Source organism: Pteropus medius, unplaced genomic scaffold (assembly GCF_902729225.1).
Source record: "Pteropus medius unplaced genomic scaffold, Ma_sr-lr_union100, whole genome shotgun sequence".
NCBI lineage: Eukaryota > Metazoa > Chordata > Mammalia > Chiroptera > Pteropodidae > Pteropus > Pteropus medius.
This window is the reverse complement of record NW_024349801.1, coordinates 23068908-23086896: the sequence shown is the minus strand read 5'-3', so window position 1 is coordinate 23086896 and position 17989 is coordinate 23068908. Positions and strand designations below refer to the sequence as shown.

Genomic DNA, 17989 nt, shown 5'->3' with positions numbered 1-17989 from the left:
TTTATTGTGTTGAAGGATGGGACAGGAAATGAAGAAAGAAATGGAGGAGTAGAGAGGATTTGGTTTTCATTTATCTTTTTGGGTTAATTTTGATGTAAATATAAATGTCTTTTCGGTTTATTTTAAACTAAGTATCCGCTGTTAGGAAAACATTTTGAAACTGCTCTCTTAATGCTCTTTTCCTAAGTCAAAACATCTGTCTTTGTTTGGGGGCTTGGGATTTTTTTCTCGTTTTTCTTTCTTTCTTTCTTTCTTTTTTATAATACTCAAGACAGCCACCCCAACACCACGGTGTCATTAACCCAGTTGCAGCTTTGATTCTGCTGGCTTTTTACCGTGGTTCCCGCAGCTGTCACCAGCCATTGTTCTACCCTGCAGAGAGGTCAGCAGAAGCTATAACTCATGGGCTTGGCATTTGAAGAGATACCAGGGAGCCATCATCCAGCCTTTCAAAATAGACAAGAAATCTAAATGCTGAGAACTTTGATGTGGCAAGGAATCAGGAAAGAGCGAGACTCCTGCTGTCCTAGCTGCTCCAGGCACCCCCTTCCAAAGGCTGTAAGAGAATGAGGAAATCTCAGGCATCTTGACAGCTGGAAACAGCCTTAACTCTTGTAAGGTGAACCACAGGAGCACCTACTAGGTACCAGGTGCTGTGCTGGCAGCTCTTCCCACATTATCTCTCATTATCTTCCTTATATTTTTTTCAGATGTGGAAACTGAGGCTAAAAGGGAGAAAGTGATTTCTCTAGGGGTCACATCACCAACAAGAGATAAGTTCACATAAGGTGAACGTCTTACAGGTAAATTAAGACTGAGACGAGTCTAGGAAGTAGGGTGAGGCCATTAAAAAGTGAAAGAGGAGGAAAAGGGGTGAAATGATCCCACTGGGCCTAGAATTTAAGTTCTAGGACATCAATACCTTACTTGAACTTGACCCCAACTTGTGCCCTGGCCTTCAACTGATGTTCAAATGTCCCATGGCTCAGCTCCTAACCTAGCCCTGGGTGAGGCATCAGGTGACCTGAAGCTAAGCAGCTTCTCTCCGATCCCCTCTCGTCTGGTTTGTTCCCCCGTGTGCACATGTCTGCTTTTCAGGACCAAGATTATTCACATCTACTTTGTTCAGTATTGCACTAGCCTCTCAACTCCTCTCTTCCCGCTCTTCAGGGAAGAGATAAAACTTCTCATTTGGAAACTGTTGGCTTCTAGCCCAAAGGCTTTACCCCAATTGGATTTGCTTCTGGCAGGCCACCCAGGACAGACAGGTGATATCCATATTTTCCACTCACCCAGACCATCTGTTCACTTGGCAATAACACTGTCCTCTGGGTCTGTGCTAAGGGACCACTTAAGAAAATGCTGCTTCAGTAACTAAGCTCCTTGGTAAGAATTTAAGATGGATCCTTATTATAATTAACTTGACCTGATAGCCCATAAAATTATGGTGGGTTTCCAAGAGAGTCCTGACTCTCTATAAAATCAAGGAAGAATTAGAAAAATAGTCTTTTCTACCTCCTAGATACCAGCTAAGTCACTGTATAAGGCCAATAAAAGAACAGCACGGTCACCCAATTCATCAATTCCCATAGCACCTATTGACTCTTGTGTCAGGCCCAAGTTTTCTGATAAAAAATATCAAGGGATATAGCCATGATAAAATGAACTAAAACCCTTAAGAGAAATTCAGAGAAAAATATATCGTCTTCATTAGGCTAACTCAAAGAGTTTTATTTTCTTGAGTACAATTTTTACTCTCATTGGAGAAAAGTTGTAGAGAAGAGAAAGTGAACAAAAATGTTATCTGATGTAGAAATTTGATTGCCATTCTGTATGATTTATGGTATGCCCTTATATCCAATAAATACCTCACAAAACTTTTGAGAAAATCAGCATTTTTATCAATATATTTACAGTTTGAGCTTTCTTCATGGGAATAGCTGCATTAAAAGCTATGTTGGAGAGACTACATGCGTATTACACAAAATGAGATAAATGTGGTTTCTGCCCTCAAGGAGCTCACGATCTAGCAGTATGTGTGAGACAATGAGAGAATAGCATCAATACAGGGAAAGCTTTGGTCAGGACCCAAGTTAAATACAAAGTCAAAGCAGTTCAGAGCAGAACAAGACATTGTGACACTGTCATTTTGACATTGCTGATTCTCTGTCATAAGCACCACCTCGCTACTGATTTTTATTGCACCATCTGGTGAAGTTGAAGGCAGGGAGAATAAGAAATGGGTGAGGATATCTGTTTTGCATCTTGCTTGATATACCCTGAAAGTGTATGGTTGTAAAAGTAATAGAAGATAACTCACATTAATGGTTCTATCTATTGTGATGGAGTGACTCTAAAGCATTATATCAAAGCCAGATATAATAAAGGAAAAGATTGATTGATTTACTATGGTATCACAAATAAACACACATACACACAAACACACAAACTTAAACTAAGGATTTAAAAACCTGGGAAAATATTTGCAACCTATATCACAGGCTGTCATTTGCTTTTTTTTTTTTTAGGCAAGGCAACCCTTAGTTGACCTCACAGATTGCAAGGAACTTGTCAGCTTATAATCCCTTATTATTATTATCATTATTAATTATTTTTATTATTTACACCTACAGCACCTGGTCTTCCTAGGTAGTCTCCCATCCAAGTACTAAGCAGGCCCGACCCTGCTTAGCTTCCAAGATCAGATGGGATCGGGCTTGCTCAGGATAGCATGGCCATAGATGCATCACTTGCTTTTTTAAAGTTGTTTTATGTTTGCCTTGATTTTGCACTTGGATTCTTACTAAGCTCTGCCCTGATTCAATATAAGAATAGTTTATTCAAATCATTAATAAAAATACATACACCTGAGGAACTGTCATTGACCAGGGGAGATGATGAAGACATTTAATGTGAGATAATGGACTGGGTTCTGGAACAGAAGAAGGGCATATACCCCAAAAACTAAATAGATAAAGGGTATGTACAGATAATTTTTAAAAAATAAGAATGAATATGACGAATGAACTAAAAAAGGATGTCTAACATCACTAATAATCAAAAGAAAATTATACACATAATATATACTATATATAATACTTATACACACACCTTGGATTGAGAAAGACAAAAACAATCAATGATGTCACTTGAGAAAATGGTTTTAATTGGTAAATTATAAAATCATCCACTTTCCTGTGTTTATGCCTTGATTATTCTGCTAGTATTGTCTATAATACAGACTAGTTTAAGCTACTAGTCCAGACTAGTTTTGACTACTACGATAATCTCCTAACTTGTCAATCTGCATTCATTTTTGCCTCTATTTATAAGCCAAGGTTATCTTTACAAAACACAAATATGATCACTAAATCTTGCTTATACCTCTCCCTGATACTGGAAAAAAAAAACTCTCACAAGACCTACAAATCCATCTGTGGCATGCGCTCTACCCATATCTCCAGCCTCATCTTGCACTGTGCTCCCCCTCACTTTCCACGCCAGCTGCACAGCCTTCTTTAATTGTGCTGCCACATTTGCACAAGCTGTGGCCGAAGAGCTCTTGCATCCCTAATAGTCCAAGATAACTCCTACTTACCCTTCGCGCTTTATCTAAAATGTCACTTCCTCCAAGAAGTCATTTTTAAACTTCCCAACTAGGCCAAATCCTCTTTGTTGTACTCTCTAACAACGTTATGGATCTTTCCTTAGTAGCAATTATACCAGACTCTGCAAGGGCAGGGACCACATCTGGTATTGCTCACCACTGTTCCTAAGTGCCTAGTACACAGTACTTGGCACATTGTAGGATCTCAATAAATGTTGTTGAAAGAATTATGAATCTTTCCACAGAAGAGTTTGGCAACATACGTCAAAGTTTTAAATATGTATATTCTTTGACCCAGGAGTCTACTTTGGGAAATTGATTTTTCCCTTATTTTGTTTGTTTTACACACACACACACACACACACACACACACACACACATTATCACGCACACCCTCACAGGAGTGAGTCTTGAGATTTTCTACTTTTTGGAGTATATAATCAGAAACGAACAATAAAAATACATTGGGAAAATGTAAGTTAATGGTGTTTTACACAGGTTGTATCAAAGTGTCCCCAGATTAAGCAGTTGCATCAAAGGGAGAACATCAAAATGTCACTGTCATTTGAGAGACTGCCCCAAATTGCTGTGGCCAAAGGGTCATGTCAAAAGTCAGAGCAGGTAGAGATTATCAACTTAGGGAAGGGGTAATAGTTCAAAGGTGTCATCTGAAAGAGGTAGTGTATGTGTCAGGTCATCAAAGAGAGTTAGGATTCACCTGAATGAGGAAGAGTGGAGAGGCTGGGGAAAGTGCACAGCAGGCCACAGGATCAGCACAAAGAGAGGGAGTGGGAGTGTGCAGGGCATACAAGGTGCTCATTTGACCAAATAGGAGAACAGAGAGAAGCAAGATGCAAGACCGAAAAGGTAGGCTGGGCCAGATCACAAAAATGTCAACAGCTGATGGGAAACAATCAGAGGGACTTAAGTAGAGGGGAACACGGCAGTCTCCATATTTTATTATGTTTTCATTTCTTTTTTGAGATAATAGAAATGATATTATGCTCAGTGAAGCATGGAATATCCTTATATGTTGCTTGAAGCACACACTTATATATAATTGTAGAAGAAATTCCTAAACATGGAATTGATATGTGGAAGAGCAGGCACATTTTAAATTTTGATAAATTTTCTGAAATTGCCCATTTTAGAGGTCGTATCAATTTACATGCCTTAAATATGTATAAATGTCTATATACCCTGGTCAAAAATAGGTTGTCAAAATTTTTAAGAAACTTTAGATATTAGATGGAAAAGGGCAATTTTAATTTACATTGCTTATTGCATGAGAAACTAGGCATCTTTTCAACTATCTTAGTACTAGTTGTATTTCCTTTTGTGAACTACGGTAGTTTCCTTTATTCACAGTTTTAGTTTTCCACAGTTTTAGTTATCCATGGTCGCTGCAATCCAAAAATATTCTATGGAAAATTCCGGAAATAAACAATTTATAAGTTTTAATGCACACCGTTCTGAGTAGTGTAATGAAACTGTGAGCTGTCCCTCTCCCACCCGGGACATGAATCATCCCTCTGTCCAGTGTTTCCATCCTCTATATGCTCCCTGCCCCTTAGTCACTTAATAGCCTCTTGGTTATCAGATTGACTGTCATGGTACTGCAGTGCTTGTGTTCAGGTCACCCTTATTCTACTTAATAATGGTCCCAAAGTGCAACAGTAATGATGCTGGCAATTCAGATATGACAAAGAGGTGTGTAAAGTGCTTCTTTTAAGTGAAAAGGTGAAAGTTCAGTACCATCTACGAATTCAGGCATCCACTGGGGATCTTGGAATGTGTTCCCTGGGATAAGAGGGGATTGCTGTATCTGTTCATGTCCTTTGCCAATTTTTCTACTAGAGTGTTGATCTTTTTCCTATTAATTTGTAGAAGTACTTTATATTTTAACAAATTTAGCCTTTTGACATGTTTGTTATATTTTCCCGTTTATGTTTTGTCTTTGACTTTGTTTGTAGTATTTCCTACCATGCAAAAATGTTTGATTTTTAGAGTCAAATCTATCAATCTCTTCTTTTATGGCTCCTGAATTTTATCATGTTCAGAAAGTTCTTCTCTACTCTAAGATCGTTAAAAAAAAATTTCCCATTTTTTCCTAGAAACTCGATAGTTTAATTTTCATGTTGATAGTCCATCTGGCACTTATTCTGGTATAAAGAGGTTAGGAGAAATACAACTTTATTGTTTTCCAGATGGCCACTGAATTGGCCCAGCACCATTTATTGAATTGTAAATGTTTTCCCCACTGATAAGATATGCAACTTTTATCAAATGCTAAATCCTCATAGAAGTATTGAGGCCATTTTCTGATTCTATTATGTCTATTGAACTGTTTGTTTATTCATGCACAGAGATTCAGCTATAGTAACTATTATCAGTTTATAATAATTTTAATATCTTTTAGGATTAGTTATTCCTTTTTATTCCTTCTTTTCAGAATTTTCCTGGAATATTCTAGCATAATTATTTTTTCATAAAAACTTTCAAGTCTGCTTGTCAGAAAAACATGAAAAGCCTTATTGGTATTTTCAGTGAGGCCCTGAAATTTATAAATTACATTTATAAATTAAATCTAATACATTTATAAATTACATTTATAGAAAACTTAAGAATTAGCAGCTTTATAATAATTTGTGCTCCTCGTCTTTACTTTATGAAATCTTTGTGTGCATGTCCTTCATTCGTATTTGAAAGTTGTCCTCACATAGACCTTAGTATGTGTGCCATACTGTATGAAGATTATTTGCCACATAATGAGGAGAGGAACAAACCTGAACGTGGGGTGGTCAGTTAAGAGAACACTCTCAGGAAAGATATGGGTGACTGAGCTGTATGAAAGCAATCGTAGTCAAAATAGTAGAAGTTTTTACTTACTGAAAACTGGGAGTAAGGGAGAAAAAAGGAATCAAAACCTTCTCTAAGTTTTGGGGTTAAGGGATGGGGAGTTGGGGCATAATATAATCAGAAAAGGGAAACAAAAAGAAGAACCAGATTGTGAACAGAAAGGCGATATCTTTGGTTTGGGAAATATTGGCCCCTCAGGTTCCAGCAAGATGTCTAGGTGGAAATGTCCATCATTTAGTGAAAATAATTGTGCAAAGATACAGACACAGGCTTGAAAGGTAAACTTTCAGAGTGAGAGTCAAAACTCTTCCAAGGAGATGTGGTGGTGGGCGGTAGGGTGGGGCGGGGGACGCGGTTAGCTAAAGGGAGGAGGACAAGGGCAGAACCTTGGAGATGATCTTGTTTGAGGAGAAGAAGAGCCAGCAAGGGAGTCAGGAAATGAGCAGCCAGAGTAGTGGAAGAAATTGTCTAGTGGAGAGTCCATGAGAAGAGAAGACAGAAGTGACTGACACTGCTGTGTTTCTCATTCACAACACGCTCTCATAAATTTGCATGAGACTAGTCATCTGAGGTTCAAGTCTTGACCCCATTACCTAGGCTTGAGGTAAGTCAGTTAAGCTCTCTGAGCCCCAATTTCCTCATCCGTAAAATGGAGATAATAATAGTACCTATCTCATAAGGCCATTTTAATGATTAAAAGAGATACCTCTGCAAAGATAGCAGGAACTCAGAAATATTCCTTCCTTTTTCCCTTGTCTGCTGAGGGTCATAAAGTTTAAGTGACATTCTCAAGCAGAATTTCTGATTATTCTACACTAGAGTTACCCCGTTCCAGAAGAGCGTATGGTGAACGAGGACAGGGACATCGAGGCAGGTGAGAGTTTGGCATGTAGGACGTTATACGGGAACCAGTAAGAAAAATTTCCTTCAGAACAGTGGATACAAAAGCCAGGTTCCAAGAGGTTAAGAAATAAGGGCTTCTTCCTTCCAATAGGACCTCTTCTTGCTGTCTCATCAGCCTACTTTCTTATGTATCCTTCCAAAGTGTCTTTATGTGTATACAAATACTACATGGATGAAAGTGTAATGTATCGTACACTGTGTTCTGTACCCAACTTACTAACAAATGTCCTGGCGCTCTGTCCATTTCTGTGTGTAGAGAGCATCTTGGTGATTTTATACAGCTGCATTCTGGTGTACCAATATATTATAATTTAGTCTATTCTCTATTGATGAACATTTGGATTGTTTCCAGTATCCTGCTTTCATAAAATAATGTCGGCATGGTTAATCGTGTACACATTTTATTTCACATAGCAGTTCTATCTGAAGGATAAATTCCCCAAAGTGAAGTTGCTACACGACAAAATCTTAATCAGATCTATAAAGAGAACTAACTCCTATAAATACAGAAACCGCGGCTATAATTCTTCTGTGAGGTGTCCAGGTTAGCATAGGAAGAGATAACTAAAAATCCCTATAGGAAATATATTTCTTACTTCCTCTCTTTGTAAAAACAGAAAACAAACCCAAACACCCATGATGAATGTGAATTTTACTCCCCATGTAATGCACTTTGCTCCAGCTGTTATAGAAATCACTGAGTTTGATGTTTTCTGTTACAATTTTTATTCACAATGCTGTTCAAAGTCTTTTGAATAACATTAGGGAGGTGGCTGAGTTTTGTAGGAATTAATGTACAGAGACCTGAGCTGGAGTTTGTTAGAGCAACAACTACAGAGCCATTTTATGATTGCACAACTTCAGCAATCATATATTCCTAAATTGAGTTATTGGGTTAGTGATTGGCAAGCGTGCAAGTTTAAATTCATATTGTTCTCCCACTTCTTTCCTGACAGTTTCCAGGAAAGAAACAACTATGTAACTCTTACTTTGTAGCAAAGAGTCTCTTTTTCAATGAGGCTTCAAGCACTAAGCCAGTTAGCATGTGCATGGCAGCTGGGAGTGGAGACTTGGCACTCCAAATGCATGAGATAGAACAGCCAGAAAGAGACTAGAGAGCCAAGAAGTGGCCTGTTCTCTTTATTCTTGATATCAATCATTTTCTTCTAGAAGATTCTGACAGTAAGAGAGCTGAATTTTTCCAGAGGAGCACCATCCCAGGTCATGTCTTCATAAATCAGAATGAGCTGCCTTTCCACAGTCTACTCCAAGGCCAAGCCCTGCAGGCTGAGCAGAAGTTCCAGCCCGAGCACCCCAAAAGAGAACTCAAGGGGCCTTGTGTCCAAGAGGGATTTGAAAAAAAAGAGAAAGAGCTGAGCAGCCAGGAGTATAAAAATGCTCAAATCTTGTGCTTTGTAGTATTTTCTTAACAATTAAAATAATAATCATCATCAGAGAGAAGTAGAAAACTCAGGCCTAGAGGAAGAAAAGGCAGAATTCAACCAGCTAAGTCGAATGTAGCTCCGAAGATGGTGCCACCTAGTGAATATTTGGAGAGACACACAAGGCTAAATAAAGCAGCTCAAGAAACCAGCAAGCTGGCGAAGCCTGGAGGAAAGGCATCAGAAATCAAAGTGCAGCTGCTCTTTTTGCTGTTTAAATCATTATATATTAGCTGCAAATTTAGTTTGTTGGCCAACACTCAAAAGTGACATATGGCCAATAAAAGGTTCGATGGAGTTTTCCATCTGCTGTTCAACTTTCCCAAGGCTTCCACATATACAGCTCAGTGTCAGAGCAGGCTGCACTTCAGAATCCTTTCGTGAGCTGTATACAGGCCATTAAAGGGGCCCGATTCTACACCAGCGTATGCCACCAACCCAGCAGAACATTTGACAGGTTGATGTGTATGTTCTCTGGACTCTGTTCCACATTCAGTTCCAGCTGCCTTCGAGGATCCATAGAACAAAAAGTGCCCTAATGGACAAGCCCCCTGGAATGTTGCAGGTGGAGATGGCATAGTTCTTCCAGTGGAGTGCTGAAGCATCATCTGGATCCTCTACAGAAAGCTTGAGAGAGACAACTATTCTCTGAGTGCTCATTAAAGCCCACACCAGACAGTGGCTCAGTTTTAGGAAATAGTATCCATTGGTATTAACATGCAAAGAGAAGAGATTTATTTTCCTGGCTCTGGATTGTTCATTTCACCCACCTTGGAACTAGAATTGCCTGCAATTGAGCAAATCCAAGCAAGCTTGTCTCATATGTGCTCAGTTTTCACAACGGTCAATCTGCCTTTCCCTTATAAATGTTGTCCCACTGCCTTCTGCCACCAATATTTGGAGATACCTCAATGGTCCTCCTGCACCTGCACTTTTATAGCCGCTCTCAACGGGGGACATGTTTTTACCCCAAACCTTGGGATGGGAAGTATCTAGATATTCCACATCCTCTAATCCTTCTCTAATTGTTGTGTTCTTAAAAGTGTAATTGGAGGAAGAATGCTATCCAGAGTGATTTCTTTGTTTAAGTAAATGAACAAAAATTGTCCCCAAATATGATTTTATTGTAGCCCAAAGGGACATGAACAGAAGAAATAATGATGCACAGTCTATATTTGCTTCCATTTTGTATGATGCTGTTATTTCTCCTGCCTGCTCTGCACCTGTCAGAAATATACTGCTGAAGCAGAGTGAGGTTTGGGGCTAGACTCCAAGAAAGAAAGTCTTGTTGTAACTCCTGTTTTGAATCTGTTAGCAGAGAGATGGTGGACAGGCAGGAGAGAGACAGAGGAGGAAAAGAAACTTGTTGAAATACTTCATAAGAATTAATGTAAAAAATGAAAAGTCTCTGAGTCTGTAAGGATGTAGCACAAATTATAACAATGAATCATTTGCCCAGAAATGGGCTCTCAGTTCTGACGGACAGCAAGGATTTAGAAAGATAGATTCCTGTTGGGTCCAGCAAGAAGCTAAAGCAAGGAAGCCAGTGGCGCTTGGGGTTTGGCAGAGTCAGACTTCTCCAATGTGCTGACTTGGCAAAAACTCAATCCTCAGGAGCCAGCCTCTCAGGAGACTGTAATTTTTCTAACCCATGTGTATTTGAGGGAAAATTTAATCTCTCTGTCTCTGACTCATTTACACTTAACTCATCAAGAAGTTGTTTTGCTTTGTGCTATTTGATGGCCAGTAAGAGTCTAATTTAGAAACAGCCTGTGGTCCTGGAAAAGGACCCAAACCCAGATGTAAGATTCAGACCCAGCTTCTACTTTGATTATAAAGAATAGGAGGTTATTTCTTTGGAAATACTTCAGGGAAAGGGGTCTCTATAATTTAACCCCCAGCTCCCAGGCTCCCACCACCCAATGCATACACACACACACTCAACATACACACTCACACTCTTACACTCACTCTCACACTCACACACTCAACTAAGAAACTTAGTCAGGTAAAGATCAATGGAACAGGATGCCTGAAGGTTCTGTCCCCTAAAATTAAATTGAGTCATGGTAAACCTATAAATAGTAAAGGTTAAGATGCACCAACATTAATCATTAACTAACAGGCACAGGCTCTGGATGTAGATTGCCTTGGGTTTAAGTTCTGCTTCTGCCCTTTTTTTGTATTACTGTAGGCAGGTTACTTCATTATTCTGAGCTTCAGATTTCTCATTTGTAAAATAGTTCCTGCTTCACAATGGTGAGGTGTAAATGCGTTGATCCACATGTAGTGCTCAGCACGGTCTCTGCACAGGGTAAATACTTACTCAGGGCCTGCTTAAAATCAGGGAACTGTAATCCTTCTTGCCAGGTGTAGCAGACACCCATCAGACACCTACACATACCACCTCAGATCCTCTCAGCCTTCCCTGGCTTCTGCCCCAGCTGTCACTGCAGCTGGAGCAGCTACACAGGTGAGATATGGCACCCACTGTGTGCCCGTAAATAAACCTCTCACCTTCTTGAGAGCCTCTGTGTTGTCTTCAGTTGTGTTCTCCCAGAAGCGATGCCAAGATAAGAATTTAGAGATGATCTAAAGGAAGAGATGTTAAGGAAGTGGGGGAGTGAGACAGGGAGCAGAAGAAAGCCAAGAAAGGGTGTGGTAATAAGAGGTTGTTGCAGTGGATAACGGGGTTCCGTGCCACCAGAAGCCTCTGGGAGAACACACAGCATAGGCTTCATAGCTGGCTCATACAAACAAGTGACACTGGAGTATTTAGCCACCAACTCTCAGCTCCCAGGGATGTGAACTCTCTGATATATAGACCAGGCACGCTCCTGCCACCAGAGAGAGCCTCAAGCAGAGACCTACAGGTGGTGCTATCATGGAAACAGGAAGTACTAAGGGACATGGGCAGGGTGCTGACAAAATGGCTACACCTATGACTAGGAGCCCTGGGGGTTTAAGAACTCATGGATAAAACTTTCAGGGGTGTGAGGAAGATGGGCACTGGTGGATAAATTTTACTTCCTTTTACCCCTCAGGGTTAACTGTCTCTAGACCCAGTTTATACATCTTTTTGGAAAATAATCTCGTGAGATGAAGCTATCTGTCTCACTTAGAGGAAACTAGCTCTACAACCACCCTCACCCCGCCTCCCTCCTGCCTCACTCCCCTCAGCCCTTGCTCCCGTCCCAGGAATTAAGTTGTTATAGCAAGCCTGCCTTCTAAGGAAGCCAGGCTAAGACAACAGGATTAAATTCTTATTAATTTCCAACTCCATCGCTGTACGAACTTACAGAGATTTGATCTTATTTAGAGCGCTAAGAGGTACAAGGTGAGATATCAAGTCATATGGGACCTATTAAGAGGTAAGATCTTTCTAAGTACTTTAGGAGAAAATATTAGATCCCAGTACTTGGGTGTCCCTAGGATGAGAAATACAGTTTCTGGGTGGGGGGTGGGGAATTATCTCTAAATGCAAGACCCTTTCTTCTCCCAAATTAAAGAAAGTGGAACTCGTGGAGGAATGGAGGCTGCATTTAGTGGGTTCCTGGAATGGATCCAGAAGCAGTATCTTTGCAGCCTACCCATTTGATTCTGTCTCCAACAACCCCACATTACCTTGGCCACTAACCAGTGGAAAACAAGGATTGCATGATGAAAAATGGTCCTTAGAAAAAGTATGGTAAAGAAGCGAATCCTCCAGGTAACTTGAGGTACTTCAAGACTAATCTCAGTTTTTGATATTTTAAACATATTTTGAAAGAGACATACCGTCCCTTCTTTTATCTGGTGAAGGAAACAGCTATCAGGAGACAGACCTGCCCTGTTCCTGTGGCATAACTCCCACAGTCCAGCCTACCGCTCCAGGCACAAAGATGACAGTCCCAAACCTGGGGTGCTCCCACCCCAGCTGGGGCTTCCCTTCTGCATGCATACCAGGAAATACTCTCTGTGAAATTAACAATACATTGCTCTGTTTCTCTGATGACCCTTGTCACTCTTTCACTTGCCAAAATGAATATTCAGCAAGGATTGCAGCTTCCATGCCCACCATGAATGAGCAGAGGCAGGAGCGACCCATGCGAGGTGATTTCAGAATGTCTGCCCAGAATTCACTACCTGAAACCTGCGGAAGAGGCAATTGGCATTTCTTGAGTGTCTGTGCCAGACAGCAAATAGTCTTCGTGGTCCATATTATCGCTGTCGTAACTACCAAAGTAGCCATGGATAATAAATACACAAAGGGGCACGGCTGTGTTCTTGTAAAACTTCTTTATTTACCAAAATAGGATCTGGATAGTAGGTGTAGTTTGCTGAGCCCTGGACTAGGTTACAACAGCTTCATAAACACTCACTTGGTAAGAATGCACCTATCCCAAATGTCATAGCGTGATTTAATTCATTATCCACTCTTCCAGAGATGAGAAGTGGGGGCGAAGGAGAAACAGCTCTTCAGAATGAGTGCAAGTATCAGAAGATGGAAAAAGGAAGCCAGAGGGAGAAGGAGAAAGGACAAGATGACAAATTGAGAGAACCGGGGTGGAGTGGGATTAATCTGGGTTGGAAAGGAGAGGAGAGAAAAGCTTTAAGGACAAATTGTTACAGGGTCATATTATCCCAACTTTCCAGGACAACCGAAGGCCATATCACACCACAGTTAAAAGCATGGTCTGGAAGTCAACTGCTTTGACATAACTGGCTCTGTCTCTGACAGCTGGTGGGACCTTGGCTAAATTATGAATCCTGGGCATCAGTTTTCTTATCTGTTAAGTAGGGATTCATAAGATTGAAGTGAGGATTAAATGAGATAATTCATGGTAAGGGCTTGGCAAAGTGCCTGGAAAAATGTAAGCATTCAATAGAAGCCAGCTGTTATTGTTACCTAGAATGAGCCCAAGGGAGTAAAAGCTATCAGAATGAAAACAACAATGATAAGTTCACAGATGCTCTTAGTGGATATTCTGTAGCTCCTCTCTCCCATATAAGTATGATACTTATCAGTGAATCAACGGGACTGTCTGGGCAAAAAATAATCATAAACTGTGACACGCACTCAAAATAAATTTTACCGTAAGCTGGGGATCCATCCATCCTTGCCCCTAAGAAGTGTCCTTTCTCCAATTTTATGCACTTAAACATATTATCTTAGCAGTTGATCACTAATACTACAGGGAGTGCTTTTGTGATCCAACCTACATGCTGAGGCTTGTTTCACCAGTCATTTATTTCAAGCATGCTTTCTCGAGGACTTACTGAAGCTTGAGTAGAAACACACACAAAAGAGTACAAATTAGTTAAAGTAGAGTTTAGGATACACAAGACTAATTTCTTTTTAATTCTATTTACACGAAGCCTGGTGAGACCCTGTTCACAGCTCTTGAACCTAAGGGCCCAATATATGACAAGAGCATTTAAGATGAGGAATCAAGTGTCTAAGCAAAAACAGCCACCACCAGAAAAATGGAAAAATGAGAATTGGAAATTGAATGTTTCCTGGGCTGGAAATGCTTGTTTATTGTGGAGCCCTGTGGGCCTCATCGATGCCTCCCAGCCTTGAGGATCCCAGCTTCTCTTTGAAGCTTGAGCTCAGAGCATCAGTTTCTACAGGTTTCTGGCTCCTCTCGCTGCCTACAGGACAAATATCAGTGATTCTCAGTCCAGGGCGAACATTAGAATAATCTAGGGAGCTTTCGAAAAATACTACTTCCCAGGCCCTCCTCCAAGAAATCTGATTTAATTAGTCCAGGTAGAATTAGACATCAGACTAGCTTTGAACTTTTTATTGGAACAAAATATTACATACAGAAAGTGCACATAACTGTTCAGCTGGATAAGTTTTCATAGTGGAACAAGCCCCTGTAACGAGCACACAGATCAAGACACAGAGTATTACCAGCACCCTAGAGTCCCCTTGTGCCCTTCCAGACACCATTCCTTTCAGGGTAAACACTTTCCTGACTTCTAATAGCACAGGACAAATGTCTGTTTTTGTATTTGACATAAATGAAATCATACAGTATGACCTTTTTTATATTTTACAACACTTTTAGATTTTAGAACAGTGTAGATTTACAGAAAAAGTGTAGGTAGTATAGAGTTTCTGTATACCCTGCACCAAGTTTTCTTTATTGTTAATATCTGACATTACAGTGGTACATTTAAGTGTGACACACTTTTATCTGGTTTCTCTCACTCAACATTATACCAAAGAGATTTATTCCCATCATTGCATATAGTTGTAGATCTTTCATTCCCATTGGTAAGTGGTAACCACTCCATTACATGAGGAATCTATAATTATTTATCCATACTACTGTTGATGTGCATTTGGATAGTTTCCAGTTTGGAGCTCTTTTAAGTGATGCTGCTATGAACATTCTAGTAGGCATCTATATTTTTTAAAAGCTCTTTAGGGATTCTGATGTGCGGCTAGAACTGGAAACCACTGATATGATCTAGCCCAAACAATTCATTCCTCCTTGTTTGTCATCCTGTTATTTCTTATCCCTCAGTCTTTTCTTCTTCTCCGGGGCCGGGGGTGGGGTCGGGGGTGGGGGAAGCAGGGTGTGGTGCTCTCATGCTCCCCACAGTGTGTGGCTCAGCACTGGAGACAAAATAGGTCTTCAACAAATGCCTATTTATTGATTAATCAATTGATTATACTTTCATATTTCACAACATCCTTCGTTCCAGGTTTGGAAACATTTCTGAGTAGCACTATCTCTCCTTTACTTCACCTGGCCTGATATAGGCCTTGTCTCTGGTCCTCACAAGCTGAGTCCTGAACACACATATATTATTGGTTCTGTTTCTCTGGAGAACCCTGACTGATACAATCTCTGCGTGTCCTCATCTCTTCTTATAAAGACATCAGTCATCAGATTTAAGGCCCACCCAAATCCAATATGACCTCATTTGATCTAATTATATCTGCAAAGACTCTATTTCCAAATTAGGTTTTATTCTGAGCTTCTGGATGGACATGAATTTGGGAGTTGGGTATTATTCAACCCAGTATGATCTACATTTACTCGAAGTTACTGAATTGTGGACAAGGCCTCATGATCTTGGTGGACCCCAATTCTATTTCCGCTTTCTTACCCATCAGAGAGTAGAGGCTACACAACTCTTGGACTTCTAGCATAGCCTGGCCCTCGTTCTTCAGGTACTTCAGGTTGAACACATAGGTCTCAGATATAATTGTTATATTTGATATTAGACTCTTTTTGACTATGGGGCTTAAAACCAAAAGTTTCCATTTATTCAAGTGTTTATTGATTCAACAAACATTTACTGGTCTGAGCACTAAATCTCTGAGGGTAAGAGCATGGTTTCTGGAACCCGGTGATCTAGATGTGAATTCTGGTTCTCTCTCTCTAGCTATGTGATCTTACACTAGTTATTTTACTTCTCCCCATCATAAAAGATTGCTGTGAATATTAAACAACAAGAAGATCTTAGAACAGTGCCTGACAATAAAAGCAATAAACATTAATTATTTTCAGCATTATCAAGAAAATAAATGAGACATGGTCCCTGCCAGTGGCCCTCCTCATACAACCGCTTCGGCTTTATCATTTGCCCATCACTGCTTTTTCTCACACCTCATCTCTCTCCTCCTCAAAATCCTGCAATGGCCCCTCCTTGCCTCCAGGATAAAGTCTAACTTGCTCGGTTCGGTAATGAACACTCTCCCCAATCCATCCCTCAGATCACCTTTCCAACCTCTTTTCCCACTGCACCCCTCCATACACCTGCAAGCTGGAACACTGAACATCCAAAATCATAACGTTCATGTCAGGGTCCTGAGGCTTTTGTTCATTCTCTTTCTTTGCTTAGAATTTTCTTCTTTCCTCTTCAATTATTCATTTATTCCTTTCTCAAGGCTTTGCTCAATTGTTACCCCATTCTCATGTATATTTATTTTCCCTAACAGTCTTAGATTTTTTATCCACAATTCCACAGCACTTTTTTTAATACTTATTTTATTCTGTCTCAGCTTATAATTACTTGAATATGTGTCTGTTTCCTCCAAAGATGGAAAGGTACTTAAGGGCAGAAATTGCATCTTATTTCTTCCATCTCTGTCTCGTGTAACAGGCACACAATAGGTCATTAGCACAACTGACTGCAAACATCCAGTTGAAGGGGTCACACAAGCTCTGATTGCTGCATGCCATCTTGACCTGCTCTTATAGTTTCTCATTCATCTTTTTAAATTTATGTTGCACTGCTTGAAATTCTTCTGGAGCATGTTCTCTTACCATTTCTCCTCGTTACTCATTACTCTATATCACCCACCTGTACTCACCATGAAGGAATGATTCAAAAGTGTGTCACTGGGCGCCGTTCTCACGTGTCCTGCTGGGTGAGGCTAAGTCACACCAGCACAGCAATAAGGAGTGAGTTCGCTACGTCACAGGGTTCAATGTTGTCAGTCTCATCTTGGCCCTTGTCATTGCTGTTGTTCTGACATTATTGCACAAGTATGTTTCCAGCCTATCTGAAATATGACAAATCTACCTGTAAACTGATGATCTTGACCTGCCCAATCATAGAGCTTAACTAAGTTCTTAACTCAGGGATCTGAAAAACATAAACGACTGAGACATAATGGAAAGTGTCTGCGTTCTAACCCCCAAAAAGATGATAACGCAATCAGATAGTGGGCAAAGAGTCAGCCAGATATCTAGATACATGTCTGAAGAAGCCCAATATCTAGGAAAACAATTGTCATTAAATTGCCTTATGTCTCTGGTAAGAGACAATAAAGGATTTGCTATAAGTATATTCCTGGATTCTTGGTGCATTAACATTTAGAACTGTTAGCCAGTAAGCATGATAGAAACAGACAACTCTAACTTCTCTCTTCAAGACACCCTCCACACTGTGACCAAAAATGTCATTCTTAACTCTGACCACATCCTTCTACTGAATCAAATGGCCCAAGTCTCCCTATTTCATACAAAGCTATGCATCATCCAAGCCCAAGCTTCCTCTAAAGAAATGGGTCATTCCATGCTCCCCACCCACGCTCTAACGATACCACTATACTGTCCACTACACCAACACACAGGGCCATCAGTCCTGCTTGCCTTGGCTCATACTCTTCCCCTTCGTGTACTCTGTACTTCCATCTTCTCTTGTCCTGCTGGAAAATGTGATCTCAAAT

The 17989-nt window shown here is 40.3% G+C and overlaps 1 pseudogene; it reads right to left on the bottom strand.

The window, feature by feature from the left end:
* Positions 1-2624: 2624 nt before the first annotated feature.
* Positions 2625-2743, bottom strand: LOC120623176 (uncharacterized; annotated as a pseudogene).
* Between the last annotated feature and the right edge of the window lie 15246 nt (positions 2744-17989).